Source organism: Aphis gossypii, chromosome 2, assembly GCF_020184175.1.
Source record: "Aphis gossypii isolate Hap1 chromosome 2, ASM2018417v2, whole genome shotgun sequence".
Taxonomy (NCBI): Eukaryota; Metazoa; Arthropoda; class Insecta; order Hemiptera; family Aphididae; genus Aphis; species Aphis gossypii.
This window is the reverse complement of record NC_065531.1, coordinates 34,254,433-34,274,256: the sequence shown is the minus strand read 5'-3', so window position 1 is coordinate 34,274,256 and position 19,824 is coordinate 34,254,433. Positions and strand designations below refer to the sequence as shown.

Genomic DNA, 19,824 nt, shown 5'->3' with positions numbered 1-19,824 from the left:
TTGAACAGCCTTAGAATAACTCGGCGTTTAAACGTATAATTTAAATCTCTGTGAAAAAATTAATAATAACTTATCACTAAATAATTAAATTAAATCAATATTAAATTAGTATAGGGATTATTATTATTATTATTATTATTGTGTATATTATAACTTATAATATTATATAATGTATAAGCGCTTTATGATGTTGATGATATACCTACTTTTAATTGAAATAAATACTAAACAGCTAAAATAAGCTATATGCCTATTATACTTCTTATATGATGACATTTTTGAAACTTTGGTAATTTGATTACGAGTATTTGATTGAATCATTAGGTAAAAAATTGGATCTATAGTTTGCATTTTGGGTCAAAAGAAAAAAATCTTAATTTTCGAAATAATGGGAAAAAATTAACTCTGCCAACTTTAATAAATGTATCAAATTTGAATTTAGTGATAGGTCCTTATAAATTAATACAATCTGACTGATGAATATAAATGTTATATTATGTTGTATTATATTGTCATATATGTGCTGGAAAGTTTAATTATAAAAAAAAATCCGTATTTTGTAGTAAAATAAAATGATTGTAAACATAAAAAGTCTATTTAAAATAAAATAAATATTTTTTTGTATAAATGCTGATTTGATGAACGACATTTTATCAAATTAAATTTAGGAGTTTATGAATTTCTATGTCATTAATAAACAAAACTTTTATATTTTTATCTTGATTGTCATATTTTTTTATTCGAGTTATTGAATTGGAGGATTTTTTAAGTTTTTTTCTTAAATAATTTTTTAAATTTTAATGTAAATAGGGATTTTTTATGAATTTTATCAGTAGTTGTATATTTATATTTAAAATTTAAACTAGTAACATTAACTGACATTCAATCGTATTGTTACTTTATAATAAAATGATAAAGTCGTTTAATAATTAAAATAAAACAATTTTTATATTTAAATGTTGGTCTTTTATAAGTTATTATTAATATTATGTACTATTAAATATCAATGTCAAAACATATTTTTAGTTAACAAATGTTTTAATTAAATTAAAATTAAAAATTAATTTTGACATATAAAATTATAAAATCAATACATTCCCAACTTCATCTAAAATGTAAAACAACAAGTAATTAAGTTTAATTATAATATTTTATTTTTATTAATTTTGTTTTTACCAAGAATTCAATTAAAAACGTTTAATTGAAACATTTTTACACGAATGATTCTCCATCGTTTATTTTTCGTATTATATGTTTTAAATATATGCAGACACAAAATAAAAACTTATTAAAAATAACAATTCAAGTCATTTTCAATATAGATCATAAGTTAATAATTTACTTTTATTGAGCATAGAATTAAACCTGGTAGGATTTAAACTATGGTGAATTCATTGTTAATAGTACAACGGCACAAGAAGTAAAAGTGATAAGATTTATATTGTACAGTTTAATAACTATATTAGGTATTACATATTAATTGATAGAATATCGAGAAGATTCTCATTTGAAATTCATTATTTCGTTATTATTTCATTACTACAAACGTTTATTAAACTTTGAACCATGGGCTTTGTTAACTTGCCACTATATAGTAATCAATCAGCCGAAAATATGAAAACAATAAAATAAAATACGTATTTTAGTATTAGTATACTATTATAAGGACAAAACTTAAATAAAAAAATTAAATTACACTATAAAAGTTTTAGTACAGTAGTACTAGAGTGCATCTTGAGTAAGAAAATTTAAAAAAAATATATTAATTTTTCTATGCCATAATATTCCGTGTTATATTTTGTAAAAAATCAATATTGTCAAGGCCATTTTGAAGCAGACATAAATTCTAAAGTTAGTTATCATTTGATACATCATATGGAGATTGCAGGTCTTTTGGCAACCCATTATTTAATTTGAGGTATTTCCAATATATTTTTTTTTTTTTATGTGCTTGTAATTTTGGATGGTTCTCTAATAGGTCCACTTTTACCATACAATTTAAAAAATCTAACCAAGCTACAAAGTATATATCAGCCCAGGACTAAAATAAATAAAACAAAATAATTCAATTATAGGTTAAAACTTAAAATATTAAATACATAGTAGATAATTAAATTAACATTACTTTTCCATTTACAAAGTATCCGTCATTTTCATCTACAACATTTTAAAATTTATTCATATACAACGGAATAGTTTCGTTTATTAAAGTTACATATGTTATAGCTTTAAACACTTCATTTGTATCAAATGCATACACTGATAGAGCTTTGAAAATAATAAATAAGCATTCATATTATTTATTATTATATTCTTAAAAATCAAAATTAGCATTTTAATGGATTAAATGAATAAGCAAAATATTAACTAATTTTGGAAAAAAAATTCTAATTAATTACACCTGAATAATATAATTGATAATAACAGATTTATATCTTATAAATCTGTTATTATTACTATTAATTAATTTTCTATATTTTTACTATAATACTAATATTGTTTTTTCTGTATTTAGATTTACTGTAACGATCTTTAACTATACGTTTCTGTCTTTTTTTCGTATTTTTAAATAAATAAATATTTTACCTTGTCGTAAATCATTAACGTTATCAACAGCAATATCAATCATTAATGATTCCCAATCATCGCTACCTGTTAATCCACACTTTTTTAATAGATAACGGCATATGGCTATTGATTGCTTCAATATTTTACCATCGATTTCTAAAATAGGAACTTTTCCAAAATGGCATTGCTATAAAACGAATGAGATAAATAAAAATTATGCAATTAATTTTTAAATGTTTATATATAGGTACTTTATAATATACTAAGTATCTACATGAATAATTTATATTTATTTTTAATAATAATCGCTATAGAATAAATAATACAAAATGTTTATTACAATTTTATAATATGGACAATTTTTGTTTGATTAATATTTACTCGAATAGTAATTAAATATTTATTATGCTCGGAAAAAAAAAAGATTTTATTACACAATACAACATTTGTAATTATTGAATGCAATCGTAGTATTCAATTAGAGTAGATTGAGTTTTCTTCTTACATGTACATTGTACATTGTTTATATACGTAATGGGTAATTGTATTATTTTCGTTCTATTTTAGTTGTTATTATTTTATTTTTTCATAAATTAATATATATCTTTTACTCATATTATAAATATATATATATATATACAGTAGGTATACAATAAAAACGAAATCATAATTTACTAAAATACTTAATAATAATAAAATTGCATTTTTTTTATTAGGTTTCTCTAATTGATTTATGTGTACATTTGAATATTTATAAACTTCTTTTTCACTATTAATTGCCATTCAATTATTCACCATAATCTTAAAATTATAAATAAATAAAATGTTTATATTTATTTAAAATTGTTTCATTACTTACTAGGTTTAATTGATGGCCATTGTTCACGTTCAAAACGAAAGTCTTCAAAATCAATTTCTAAATAAGACAAGAGAAATCTTATAGGTTCTGCCTGTGCAGGAAAATTGAAGTATGTGAGTTTGTACACCGACATTTTTGTTCACCAAAATTCTTTTCATAAATTTCAAGGTTCTCTTTACTTATTTTTTCGTCAAATTATTTTTATATGTTTGATAATACTCAACAGTAATATTTATACTTAGCTTAAAAATAAAAAAAATAATAAATTAACTAACAGTAATCAGTTAATGTAATGTTTAATTCCAAATGTTTATAACAAAAAAAAAAAAAAAACTCTTGAATATTATATTTAACGAATATTGAGTATATAACAGTTAACAATATAATGTCACTAGACTACAATTATTATAATAACTCTGTTCTAAAGTTTAATCGTTCGTTTATATACAAGTGGATGAACTATAAAACATACTATTTAGTAATTACTAAATATCATAATACAAATCTTCACTTGTGGGTGTTGTCTGTGGTATGTTTGTAATATATTTATTTATAACTATATAGATTATACAAATATCATAATTTCGAGGTCATTCGTTTTCGGCGGATTATAGTGGAAGAGTTAGTTATGGAAATGAAACTTGGAACTTCTTTGAAACTCAGGAAATATTTATTATTATAATTTAAATACTGAATTACATATCCCGTTTATGAGATCATCAATCTTAAGTGACCAATGACATTTGGTATAAGTGTTATTAAAATATATAATTACCTACTAAATAATCCTAAATAATATTAACAAACTACCATAATAATACTTGCATCATAATTTTTCCTAAAACTATGAATGTTTTATGAAAGTACACCGATTAATGAAATATATTTGATATCTATATATAGTTTATATTGATTTAAAAGCAAATAGGTTACATAAATTATCCATTAAAAATAAATTAATCTACAATTACTTAAATTATTACTCTGCAGAATTAAATAACAAAAATTGTTTTAACAGTATCATAGTGTACACGTAAGTACCATATAAGTAGGTATACTTTATTTCAGGTTATCAATATTCATCTTCTTATTAATAATTGTTATAATATTATGTATTTAAACTTCAATATATATTTTTGAATATTATTGCAGGTTTATAATTATTCTTAAGAACAAATATAATGATTTACTATGTGCTTTATAGTTAAAAACAATAAGTATTGGTAACATATTATTTGTGGGATTAAAAAATTATACAACATAATAAAATAACTGGTATCATTAATGAGACTATTTCAGTTTGATTGTATGATTTTAAGAAATACAATGAATAGGCCTTAATACCTAATTATTATTAATAATTATTTGTATTTCGTAAAATATAATTTATGTGATTTAAGTGATTAAATAAACAAATTTACGATTATATTATTATTATAATCAGTCTGTAACATTATATTTGGTATACCTACTAGTTGGTATATTTTTAAAATTTTAGATCACTTCATAAAAAAAAATAGCTTACATATTTTTAGGTACCTACTTCTTAATTGTTTTTTGGAATTGAGATGATTAGATACTCTGAAGAAGCATTGGATATTATAAATATAATAAATGAACAATAGATAGATAGAAATAAATAAATATTAGAATATGCTATAATTAATTGTAGTAATATTGATTCAACAGATCCTCGTTTTTCGTTAGATTGAAACGGAAAAAATAAATAGGTTAAATTAACCAAAAATGAATGATATAATTTTTATTAAAATTAAATTAACCTGAATATATCGTCATAAACGACCATCATATTATAAAATCGTTTTAAAGTCAAACACCTGATAATTAAGCAATAGTACATAACGCGCCATCTAGTAACAAAAGTGATAATGATTATGAACGGTAATTTATTTTATGTGGTCGTTGTGTTGATAACTTAAAATACCTACAGTAGATAGCATAATCTTTATCGTCCAGATGCGTTTAATGAACATACGGGCTAACAACTCTTGAAAGCTCCTTTAATATGCATCATGGATGAGATCATCATTATAACAAAATAACAAATTTATAAAAATGAATGACAAATATTTATGCGATCCGTGGTCTAGTGATAGTGGTGGTTTTTAAGAGATTTCAAGCTCGACCTTAGACTTTAGGATTAAACATTTGACAATTTGACATCTTCTTGTAATTTATTATAATATAGTTATTTAATATACACATTTTAATGAAAATTAATAATAATATTATATATGATAATGTATTTAATATTTCATACTTTTTCTATTCACTACGTTATGATTAAGAGTATGGTTACCACGCGTGTTAGGAATGTATGCACAATATGGATAAATCAATAGGTTTATCAATAAATAAATATATTTCATGTGCATCGTTGTCGTAAGAGACTACAGCGTACCTAATTTACTGTTTTATGAATTTACGAATTATCATGACAATTTATCACGAACTGGTAAAGTGCGTATGTATCGTTTAAATGTGAATGATTTGTGTGAACCCTGAAAAGAACGTTTCAGTATAATTTTAAACGTGTAACGTTATATTTGAACGTGGATTAACTTATTTATTAGATACAAGTTCCATTTTCAACTGCAACACACGTTACGTGCACAACACTCGAAACTATAATAATATACATTTGAAATTAAATAGAAATGCCGTCAACCACAATAATATTATAACAATGTTACGAAAATAGCAGGTGACAACACTACATAACATTGTACGTATACACTATTTTGTAAAATTCTATGAAAATGTTTAACTTAATATGATTATATAATCTTTTATGTAAATACAAATTGATAAAGTAATTGGATTAACCATTTTCGTAGAATTTTGTGGTTTTACGAAATATTTTATTATACGTGATATATAATGTTGTCACCACATGCAAAATTATCTAGGTACTTAACTGCTATTTTGCATTGTTATAACATTATTCTCATATTATGGTTGACTGCATTTTTATTTAATTTCAAAAATAGTTATCTCATAAATATATTGGGATATTACGAGTAATACGCAAGTAATATGAAGCAGTTGAATATAAAGGTTTTTTCTACAACCGTATATCAGATGAGTTGCCTACTATATCTATTGCTATTATTATTATTAATATTGACACTTTTATAATAGTACTGAATTGGTATTCACGTGGTATAATCATTAAAGGATGTTACATTTTTTTCAAGAATATATGTATCTATATTGCATATACGTTACGCCGCGTAACGTTATGTGTAAAAACAGTGATTACACGTCTTGCTGGTAATTCGCTTGTTAGTATAATATAGGCATATATACGGTCAGTGGATATTATATGGATCACAATATTAAGTTTCCTGTATTGATCATGGTTAGTAACTCAGTTTCTATAGTTAAAATTGGTATATTCGTAAGTTAAATTAGACTAAATATCGACGTATTTACGGACGTATTTACCAGGCCCCTGCCTCAGAAGTTACTTCAATTTTTTGAAAATCAATTTTGTAACGTAATATTATTAAGCAGAAAAATAAATCCAACTAATAATAATAAAAATGCCTTTACTGAATGTTAATACATAATTTATAGATAGTACAAAATGGTTTTAAAATATATAAATGCATTTAATGTTATAGTTGTGTATTAGATAAATATATCTTAAGCACAATTTTGTCATAGAAGATCCATTGGATTTAAAACCATATAATTGAAAATATAATATCCTCTATTTGTACACATCACGTGAAATACAATTAAGTAGTATTTACTATTTTCTAGGTGAAGCTACGGTGGTTATGTCAAACTTTTTATCTTTCTGATGACTAATCACGACAAAACAAAAGCTTTACTTTCTCCTCAGCTTAATAACAAGTTATTTAATGTCATTTAAAATAAATTGTACGTATATGATGCATCGTACGCATACACAGAATATTATCAAATGTATTTAGCTACAATATTTTTTAATTTTAAATAAAATTCGCAGAATTTAAAATATGTAAATGCGCATTCTGTATAGTAAAATAATATAATATTATTATCTCTAAAAGTTCTGTCATTTAGTCCTATAAATACAGACCGCGTACAGGCGTTATTGTGCGTGACAAAATGTAAAATCATAAGCATTCAAGTTGTACAAATTACGTAAAATCATAAAATAGTACAAGTGATTTTCAAATATAATTGCGAAATATTATTGAAACAAATTTATATTTGCTAGTCACTGTGATAAAAGCAAGTATCACGTGCCCGAAGTCTGCTCACCAACGACGAATATAACTTTAACTTCTATAATACACATGCCAAAAGTTATTTAACAATTATAGCAAATATATTTTCAAAACTAACAAAATTTAACATCCATAATGTTCAGACAAAATATACTACTTAGGCGAGGTTCGTAAACGTTAGGTGCTTCATAATGCGTACATTAATATAACATTTTTAGACTACCATCATTTGAGTACATTTATAATTATACTATTTTATTACATGATTATAATGTAGGTATAGGAGGTATGGAAATTTAACCATATAATATATGATAATGACTGTTTGTTTTGTTACGATGCAATTTAGCGATGTCTTCAACACTCGTTCATATTCATACATTATTGTAAAAATGTATTATCAACTGTAATAAAATATACTAATAAACGTCGTTTTCGTATTACAATATGTAATTTAGTGTGTCAATTATAAAATTATTGTGATTCCAATGCAAGGTTTTACGGTTTTATAATATTATATACTTTATTTAATGGATGTAATTATTATTTATTGCAATAATATTTTATATTTCATAATAATAATTTTTTTTTTTAAATATTATCATATGACTTTTGTTTTATTTGTAATGATAAATTATAATATAGGATTCAAATAAAATTGTGTATGACGTTGGTTAATGTATCAGACAATCCTCGAATGTAATATTCACGATGAAATATATTTTATAATTATTAATTGTTCGTTTGTTCGTATATAATATGAATGGTATACATTTTTTTTTTTTTTAAATATTCTTTTAGTTTCTCAGTACCTGTAGCAGATTTATAAAATAAAGTAATTGTATGTTTAAATTGTTATGAAAATATTAAAAATAAAATTATAAACTATTAGTTTATTATGGAACATTTGCATAGCGAAATTCTCAGAACAATTTTCTGTTTTATAATTTATTTTATTAATATTATATCGAATATTGATTTCTGTTGAAAAAAAAAACCATAAACCACTTAAATATTATTTAGGATTTCAAACAATTGTCAAAAATGTATTATTATTATTTTGTTAGGTACAATATTAACATATTGTTAGAAGTTTTTAAAAGAACATACATACAAACATAGTTTTTTAAATAAAAATAAAAATGAGTACTATTTTATGTTAAAAAAAAAATGTCTGCATGCAAAAATAATACGGTGAAGCATAGTATACGTAAAATATAATGTTTAGATTATCATGAACATAATATTGTAGAATGAATTTTATAAATCTAAATAGAGAGGGATGTAATAATGAGGGGCAAATCATTATCCAAAATCATGATTTATTTATTATGATTGAGCACAAAAAAATTGACATCGTTTGATTGAAATTAATTTGTTAAAAACGGGATAAAGTGCAAAATAAGGTATATTTTTTTTTTTTAAGAAAAATAAAATAAACAGAGTTCTAGTATAAATTGTATAGTAAATACTTCAGAAATCATCAGTATTTTTTTAATTTGTTGAGTTGTGCACATAGATTCCAATAAGTTTTTATACAAATGTATAATGGTTTGTGCGTGCATCTATTGTGCGGAAAATTGTCTTACTAACGATGAGTTATTATGATCACTAATTAGTTTATGGTAAGTTATATTGGATTTATGGAAAGTTTAAACTAAAGAAATAATAATATCGACAATATTTACGAAACTCTTCGATACAGCGATATCTAGTACTTAGTTCATTAATATACGTGGTCTTATAATAATGCATTGATAAATAAAATGGTTAAAAGAATGTGTTATGATAACATGAATTTCATAATTTTATTTATGAATTAAATAAATAATGTTTATAACTAATCATGCAGAGAAAATAATAAAAACATGTACAAAGACGGTAAAAAAGCCACAAGTTTACTAATAATATTATATTTTTTAAATTTAATATACTCATTTATACACTATTTAAGTATATTACATTTAACTATAAACCTCAGAGTTTGGAACATATCTACATTAATTTGGAAATCAAATTATTATCCAAGTGACTATCATTTATTAGTTATGAATATATATTTTTAAATTAAATTTATTCGTTAATTGAAGTTGAAATAAGCAAAATATAATAATATATTTTGCAAACTCAATTTATATATTAAAAATATAAATTAATTTAATTTTAACTTGAAAAAAACAGTCAACTTTAAATTGGATCGAGCTGAAAATACATTATTAACATATCCAGCCTTTATTATACCTTTTAATACCTCAAGTCTAATAAAATGATATCCAACATTTTAAGATTTTGATATCATTTATTGTAATATAAAATAAAATATATAAATGATTACTTAAATTTAACAAAAAAAAAAAAAAATGTTCATACGATTTTGAATAAATTAAAAATACACTGACACGGTACCGTAATGATTATGCTAATATAACATACTTTCTTTTGAAGATGTAAGACCCTCAATTTTCAAGGATGTGATAGCTGCAATAAGTATTTAACTAACTGATCAAATGACTACTATAATCAAAAGGATCATTGAAGATAATTATTTAAAAACTTAAATATACAATTATTTTAGCATGAAAGAGCTATTTGAATTTTTAAAAGCCGCAAACTATACTGTTTATAATATTGCTACTGAATTTTTGAATTGGAGGAAAAAATGTATAATAATACATAAGTCAAATGTTTTTGAATTTTATAATTTTTATTGTGTAGTACTAATAATTAATTTTATAACTAGGTACCAAATTAATTTGTAGTGAAAGAATCTTATACAATTAATCATTCGTGTATATTCTTATCTCAGAATTATGTTAACTAATATTATTAGATTTAGAATAAATATATGATTTGAATATAATATGTACATTTGATTTTAATAATAGTATGAAAACATAAGACCAAAAAAATATTTATTAGAGATGTAACTGTATATTTTACCATTTATAAACTTTTGGGTTTCATATCAATATCCATTATGTTTTATAAATAATTCAATTATAAAATTAGAACATTTGTTCAAATTTATCAAGCAAACCTACGACATAAGTCGCTACTATGTTAAACGAGATATAGTATTCAGATGTATTTGTATGATACGAGTTATTTCTGAGATAATTTGCTATTAAATTAAACCATTATGTTCAGTTAATAATAAAAAATTGATGAAAAAAAGTATGATATACTATTGTAAATTACAATATATTGTGTGCCATAGAGGTGTTTGACATTTTTTCGTTTACAACAGGCGCCTAAATATATTTTAAAAATAATGAAAACCATTCGAAAACTTTTGATGTGTAAAGTAAGTCGACAGATTTAGTTTTATGTGTACATGGAGCAAAACAGATCAACCATAGTAACACACCTTGTGTGGAGAGTTTGGCCATTCAAAGTTTTGTAAATTTAATCTAAACTTTTAGTTTCACGCACACGTGTTTTATTGATAATTTTACCTCGGTAACTTGGTGATTACGCCTTTTAACATCTTAATCAAAATTATGTTCTAAACTGTACAGAGCGTACCAAACGATGCGTTTCGCCAAGACCTTACAAAACTCTGCATTTACCTTTATATTTTACATGATAGTGGTTTTTGGCTAATTACATTAATGTTTACCCATTATTTATTCTATGGTTTTAAGAAATTATAAGCGTTTTGCTTATAATTGTAAGAGAATAATAATTATTAAATTTATTAGATGCAGAATAAAAGTAATAATATAATTAATGATTTAATGTTGTAATACTAAAAAAAAAAAAAATAAAAACAATACGAATTGGAATTATATTGGTTTGTCATCGATTTACTATATATGGACTAACTTGTCCAGGAAGAAAATATGATTTACTTCCATGAAAAAATGATCCTATATTTATTTTTATGTATAAAATTGAGTTATATCAACAAAACAATAATAATAGTATGATTTTTAATTGATTGTTTAGTCATAATTGTTTAATTGTTCTTAGACTGGACTATATTTGAGTTGAAATCAATAATACAGCCTGAGGTATAATATATTATGTCCTAATAGTTTCTATCTATTATATCAATAGCAAATGTTCATTTAAACTACAATACCTACCAGACTATGTACAACATTTATTATATATTATAATATTTAATAATTAAGCACTATTATTGACTAAACTTTAAATGGCCTTCGAATTTGTTATTTACATGTGCGTGAGTGTTCTATTTTCAGTAGTGATGAATTATTAATTATATATTATGTTATCCATTTTAGTTATACAACTTAATTCCATAGAGTAATATTATAAAACATTTGACTTATTACCTTTATTTTAATAGACAATTATTTAGCTAATTAGGTACTAATGTTTAAGATATAAGCAAACATTTTACCGTCAATTATATTATCTGGTTAAGTTAATAAGTAATTTAATAAACAAGTTAAATATAATATAACTTTATACTATAAAATAGCTGTTCAACGCATGCCATTTAAATTATTTATGATTTAAAACATATTAATATATAATTTACAATTAATAACAACTGGAAATTAAATGAGTGCATATTTTGAAATTTAAATTTTCGAGTATTATACAATCATAAAAAATACAGTTCTTAAGAGTTTAAGAGTATAATCTTTATAACATACTTAAATAATTACTGGATTTAAATATGTGAATAAATTTACACTTTATTTATATAGATTATTTAATTATTAATATATGCTTCTATCAGCTACATTTTAGGAATTAACTGTATTGTGTTCGAAGTGCTTATAAGATTTATGATTTGAATAACCGACTATTTTTCTAAAATATGCAACTAGTAAGAATTAAGTTAATTTTTTAATTTAGCCTATTTTATCTTAAAATATAGAAGTAAATAAATATATATAATAAATATATATGTCAAGATATTATGAATAACTACTTAAAAACGTTAATGATTATTATTAGAATAAAAAATTAACTTTTTTAAAAATGTTTTAATTTAATGTAATATTTTATAAGTTAATTATTATTATTATTATTAGTAGTAGTAGTAAGTAGTAGTAGAAGTAGTAGTATAGCTTCACCGTATTTAATGCTACATAATATTAATCAACACATTGATTTTTCTTGATTGATTTATAGTAGTTGTACATATTGATGAATTTGTGATATAAGATAACTATATAATTGTTTTCCTCTAGGATCATTGTTACAAAAGAGTTTTTTGGAATTCTTAGACTTTCTGGTTTCCATGTGGTTTTGAAAATAAACAAGAAGGTGCTTGACTGTAACAGATTCACCATAGATTAGTACGATGTCGATTTTTTTTTCACATTAGATGGCCATAGGACATTTTTGAGTGACCTATTCATAATCTGTTAATAATTGTTGCTTATTATATGCAATTGAAATTAGTATTATATTTTATACATTTTTAATATAATAGAATAGTATTACTTTGCTTAGACAGTGAACATAATAAAAGAGATATTAATATTTACTATAAGTATAAGATACCATTTGTGATTATCGATGAATTATTGTTACTGAAACATAAATTGAGAAATAATTTAGCTTGGTGTCGTATATAGCACTATTCTCGAAACATATTCTTTGGTAAATTAGTGCAGTATACAAATCAATATCCCAGTATTCTCCGAAATGACTATTTAATAACTCTCAAGACAACTGAACGACTATATCATTGGCTTGTTGTTCATTAATTGATTGAAAAATCAATTTATACAAACGAGTTTGCAATACAATGTTATTTATTATCTATTGAACAAAAATTATAAAAATGAATTATAGAATTAAATTGGCCCATCATATTTTTCCGCTACCATATGTTTTAATAATATAATAATATCTTTATATTATACATGTATATAAAAGATACACTATTGGCTCATAAAATGTTACAATATATTTTATGATTAATTATAAATTACATGTTTTATTATTTCATTCTTAGTATTTGTACAAATTAAAAAATGAGCAAAACAAAACAGAGCAATAATCATTTAAGAAAACCTATGAACATCTGTAAAAAATACTAATTAACTTTTTGTTTATAAGATTCTCTAATCAATTTTTTAATAATCTTTGGTATGTGCTAAATCCTATTTTAGATTTAATGTATTATATTATTTAGATAATTAAAAATACCATGTATAATATATGTATATTATGTTGATTTGTTACACTCACTTAATTTTAATTTTGGTATTGTAAAAGTTCTTTCTTATAGTTATTAACTTTAAGTATATATATTTTTGATTATTTTTTAGGTTATGTTATAGTTTTATAAACTAAGTTAATTTTTTAAGTATAATAGTTTCACTTGTCTAAAGTTACTATAGTTATTTATTTAATCGATCAAGTGTAAATATTATAATAATTTAACAAGTTTTAAGTGTTTATATTTTATTTATTAAAATTATAATAATTATTACATTTTAATATGAAAAAGGTTGATAAAGAATTTAATTTATCAATTTAGAATTAAAGTCATAGATACAATTTAATATGTATATTGTATAATATATACATAGAATAAAATTTAGTCTTAATATATTAGGGGTTCATAGATATTGTGTGTTATAAAAATGTTAGAGATTATATAAGGCTTCACTAATGACTCTAATTTGTAGCCAAAGTCGCGTTGGGTGTTTATTATGCTAACAGGAAATTAGTTTTTAAGTTAATATATGACTTCAGGTTAACTTCATTGTTTAAAATAAGTTTAATGTTACATCAAAGTTTTCGTTACCAAAGAATAGCCAAAGCTTATCTAAAACTAACAAATTATTTTCCTTAACTTTTTGATGGATGAAATTCTTAATAAAGAAAATAATTTTAGTTTCGATACTAATCTAGGGTGGGTGCTCAGTTGTTTTTGTATGATAATACAAACATTTTTAATGTTCTTTATCGTAGGATATTTAATCAGTCATTTTATAATTGGTTTTCTTTTAAGCATTTTTACTATTCTATAGTTATTAGACGGCATTTTCGGATAAACTTTTATTATGTTCTTTAAATAAACAAACAGTACTCCAGTTGAAGTTAGTATTAGTATAATACTTAATTTTATACTGTACACTATAATTTAGTAGAATATTTTTAAAATTGGTTATAAGCCTAAGTTATATTATACTCGTAAAATAGAATGTAAAACAGTATCGCTTGTACTTAAACTTTTTATTTCAATGGTTTTTTAAACATTTTATAGTATTTAAATATGAATACATACTTGTTTTTGAAAAACCGACTTATTTTATAGTATGAGGTTATCATTAATTTTTTTTTTTATATAAACTACCGTAATTTAGTGTTAATAATAATAAAAAAAATACTAGTATATTTAATAGAAATATATTTAACATAGTGTTGAATATTTTGTAGTTGATATATGGTGATAGCAATAATTTTTTATCCGTAAATTGGATGATGAATTTATTACAAGTAGTTAAATAATAGATGGATTGTAATTAACTAATAAGACTATCTGGGTACAATATGAGCAAAATTTCTCGAATGCATTCTAGACATATTATAATACACGTTTGTAGACGCATTGTTAATAATACTTAACAATTAATATTATATTATACTATATTTGTAGGTAATTCCAGGTATTATACTCGTACTTATAGTCCATAATGTATCTAATATTGAAAACTATTATAAATACCTAATACATTGTTACGAAGCTTATAAGTTTACTAGATCTGATTGAAGTTTTAATAACTATTGAATTTCTGCAACAAGTTGTATAGTAATACTTAAATTGAGGTATACATACATAAAACATCGCAATGTTCTAAAATTCTAAAATATATTGATTTGAACTATATAATAATACGTTTTAGAGATATTAAATTTGATGTACGACATGATAATAATACAATCGAAAAAAATCATAAGAAGTAGTTATTTTTTTCGTACTTATTCATAGACATTCATTTTTATTATTTTAAAATCTGAGTAATTCAATGGTTATAATATAAGATACAATTTTTGACTATCACTGTAACTGTGTATCATTTCAAACGGTAAAAAGTTCTAAAATCCCGTCATCGCAGTATTCCGAGAAAACGTTACAAAAGACACTTTGTATTGTTTATGGTACGAATAAAAAATAATAATAATAAAGATGCTCATAAAAGACAACCTAGAAAATGGTCTCAGGTGTACAGCGGACAATAGTCTAAAAAACAGTTTGAAAAGTACGTTTAAGAATCATACTCAGTTTTTGAATGTTTATATGCACAAAAACAGAAAACTAGAAATTCATACGAAATATGCCTTTTGGGCATTATAAATAATTGATATAGATAGAGGAGAGTGGAGAAAAAAAGCAATGGCCGTTAGAACTTAAAAACATTTTTCTGAAATAAAAAAATTACGAATAAAAACTAGCTGCTCATGCTATAACTGCTGGTTTGTTATGTGTTCCTAGTACAGTGTATATATATTTTTGTTGAATCGAAGAGATTTTTATTTGTCCTACTTAGATATATTGTACGAATAACTATGAAACAAATGTAATTTTATAAAATTTTGTATAGTTAGTAAATCAGGTAATTTTTTTTTTTACGATCCATATAATGTTTTATTTTAAGTGTATACGATATAGTTCCTCCCAAAAGTTCAATATCACTTTTAGTATCTTGGCAGTAAATCAATGTATTTAAATACTGTAATATTTTTACAGCAATAAATAAAAAAAATTCCAGTTAAATGTCATAAGTCATAATTGCTGTAAATAAAGGCATTGAAATACATTAATTTCATGATTTGCCACAAATATATATTAATGGTTATTCAGTGCATGCTGCATAGCGAATTACGGTCATTTAGCATTTTACAATAATTACATCATGTGCATTTTCAAGAATACGTTGATTTGTGAAACGTACACCGTGTTCTTATTCATGTTATTACATGTTGTTTTCTTATATGTATACCAGTTATAAGTACCTTAAAAGCACAGTTTATTTTAATTTTAGTAAAATGATATAAGATATGTTTTTTTTTTCATAACTAAACTTTAGCAGTTATGTAATTTATTAATTATTTTTACTAAATCCGATTAATGAAATTTATTTTTAAAATTATTTTCTGTAAATTCATTAAAGTAAAATGTTTTGTTTTGTTTGGAATATTATATTATTCTCTCTTTTTTTTTTTATTTGGGAAAAAAACTAACAACGCCTTAAGAGGACGTTATACCCGCTTGTGTTGTTTCTGTCTCACTAACGTACATCATAGCAAATTTGTGTTCAGGAGAACACATTTTGCGATGCTAGTCTTAATCTAAGAGTAAAAGTACATACTATCAGATTTAAAGGTAAGAATATTATCTAGGTAATGTCATATGCTTTTATTGATATTATCATTTTAAAAGTGAGTTATAAATATTTTAAAGTTGTAATATTTTACATAGCTACAACTCACTTTAAAATTATAATATCCATAAAAGCATATGACATTTCCTAGATAATATTCTTACCTTTAAATTTGATGAAACATAAATTTACTATAATAGTATTAAAGCTAACATCACAAAATGTGTTCTGCTGAACGCACAAATGATATTATAAGTAAACGAATATGGGTATAACACTAAGACTAATGTCTTCTTAATAATATTTTAAAAATTCATTTAAATGTTTTATTATAATATTAGTTTAGTGATTACTGATCAGTAACTATTTTTATTTTTCAATTCTTAACAAAACAAAGCAATACTCATTTAAGTGTAAAAACAATTAATAAACTTCTTTTTCTTATGATTCTCTAGTGAATTTTTTAATAAGCCTAGGTATTTGCTGAATCATATTTTAGATTCAATGAATGATATTATTTAGATAATTAAAAAATACTATAAATAATATAATATATTGATTTGTTTCAATCACTTATTTTTTATGTTTGGTATTATAAAACTTCCTGCTTATAATTAACTTGAAATAAATATTTTTTTATTTATTTTATTTTTTTTAAGTTATGTTATAGTTTTATAAACTAAGTTAATATGTAAGTATAATAGTTTTACCAGTCCAAAGTTACTGTAATTATTTATGTAATTGATCAACTGTAAATATTATAATAAATTAAAAAGTTTGAATATTTATATTTTATTTATTAAATTATAATAATTATTACATTTTAATATTTATTAATTAATTGATAAGCAAATGGTTGATAAGGAATTTAATTTATCAATTTAGAATTAAAGTCATAGGTGCAATTTAATGTGTATATATTATGCATATCATAACACTACTTATTTAATTTATATTTTTAAATTTAAATTTCAGTTAATGGCTATATGATACACAAAACACGTGTTTTATTAAAATATATTAATTAGTTACCTATATAAAATATTTATTTTTAAAATTAATTTATAGGTATGTGTGTGATATTTACAAAAAAAAATTTCATAAATCTTTTATAAATAATGAAGAATCAAATTGTTAAAATATTTAAATCAAACAAAATATTATTTTAAGTATAATTATTTATTATTTATATTATATTATTATTATTTATAATTACTTTTAGGGGTTTTTATAATGTTGTTTAATTTAATTATATAGTTGTTGATAGGTATTTTGATAATGAGAATTTTATCTTAATAAATTGTGATTTATTAATGGGAATATATCGTATATTTAAATGTTATTATGTGTTGGTGAGACAAATATAATGTAGATTATTATAAATATCATCTCAAGTTTTTTTTCGTCTGAAATACAAAACTAAAATTAATTATTAACACACTTAAAACATTATGACTTAATCAACTGAAATAATTTACCCAAATAATTACAAAAATAAATTATAATAATTTTTTTAGTAATAATTTTTATAGTTTTTTTTTTTTTTTTTACAAGACTGGAGCTTAGAGTTGGGGAAAACACTCATTAAGTTTTAGAATACATTATAAATTTAAAATTAATGAGTAAATACTTCTTATACTCAAAAAAAAAAAAAAAAATAATAAAATAAAATAAATAAATAAATAATATAATTTTATCACTACTATTAGTTTCTATAAAATTCTATCTGTATTCAATTGTTAGCTTAATTAATTGATGTGGTTTGTTGTACTATACGGGGTGATTTATTAAGTATAAGACACTAATTAATTTATAATACATAAACATTTTTACAAATATTTATTTTATATAATTTTAAGTTCACGAGTTATACTCGTTCACATTTTTGCCTATTTGATACAAATGGTGACTAAACTATAGGTTAGATATGTGTATCCTATCTAATACATTATGTTATGTAATTTATGTTATTTAATTATTGTATAGTGATTGAGAATTGTCGTTATCTTTATGATACTTCAATAACTAATTTAAAAAAATATTCAAATACTATTTTAAATAGTGTAATATTAACTACACTAGAGATAGGTCAGTGTTTGGTCATAACTTAAAACTAACTTTCTCATTTTATTCGTAATATTATGAGTAATGTAATTCTTATCGGAAATATCAAACTAAGATGATTTCATCAACAATTGAAACATGTTTTTGTTTATTTTATTTTTTAGACTTTTCTTCAACAAAATGTGTTTGATCTAGTTTTATTTTTTGTTGACAAACGTTGGTGACGTAAACAACTTATGACGTTGTCACTTGCTATTATTACACGCGATATGTATCTTTATCATACGCATTACATTGAACATTTATTATTATGTTGTTATATAATTTATTGTATGGAATTTGATCATAACATATTTTTTTATATAATAGAAATGTATAATCGAATATTAAACGATCGTTAAACCATAAATGTTGGTTTTATACATTTGATGTGTTCAATTAAATTATTTGATGTGATTATCGAGGTTATTTAAAAGAGAAATTATATTAAGTTATTAAACTTATTTATTTAATTATTATAGAAGACTTACAGTTTTTTTATATCACGTTATTTTAATTCTTTATAAACTATAGAGTACAGTTATTTATATATAAATAATTATTGCGTAACAATAAACGAAATACGTTACTAATTAAATGTATTGGTATTTATTTATTCACTATCGTAAATAATAATATTATTTTGATTATTATTATTATTATTATTATTGTGTACGTGATAGTAGTCCATGCATCTTAAACCGTGTCCTTGTTTAATTTTATTTCCTTG

General features: G+C 22.4%; 1 pseudogene; it reads right to left on the bottom strand.

Moving 5' to 3' along the window:
• Window positions 1-1,871: 1,871 nt before the first annotated feature.
• Window positions 1,872-3,560, bottom strand: LOC114127676 (glutathione S-transferase-like; annotated as a pseudogene).
• Between the last annotated feature and the right edge of the window lie 16,264 nt (window positions 3,561-19,824).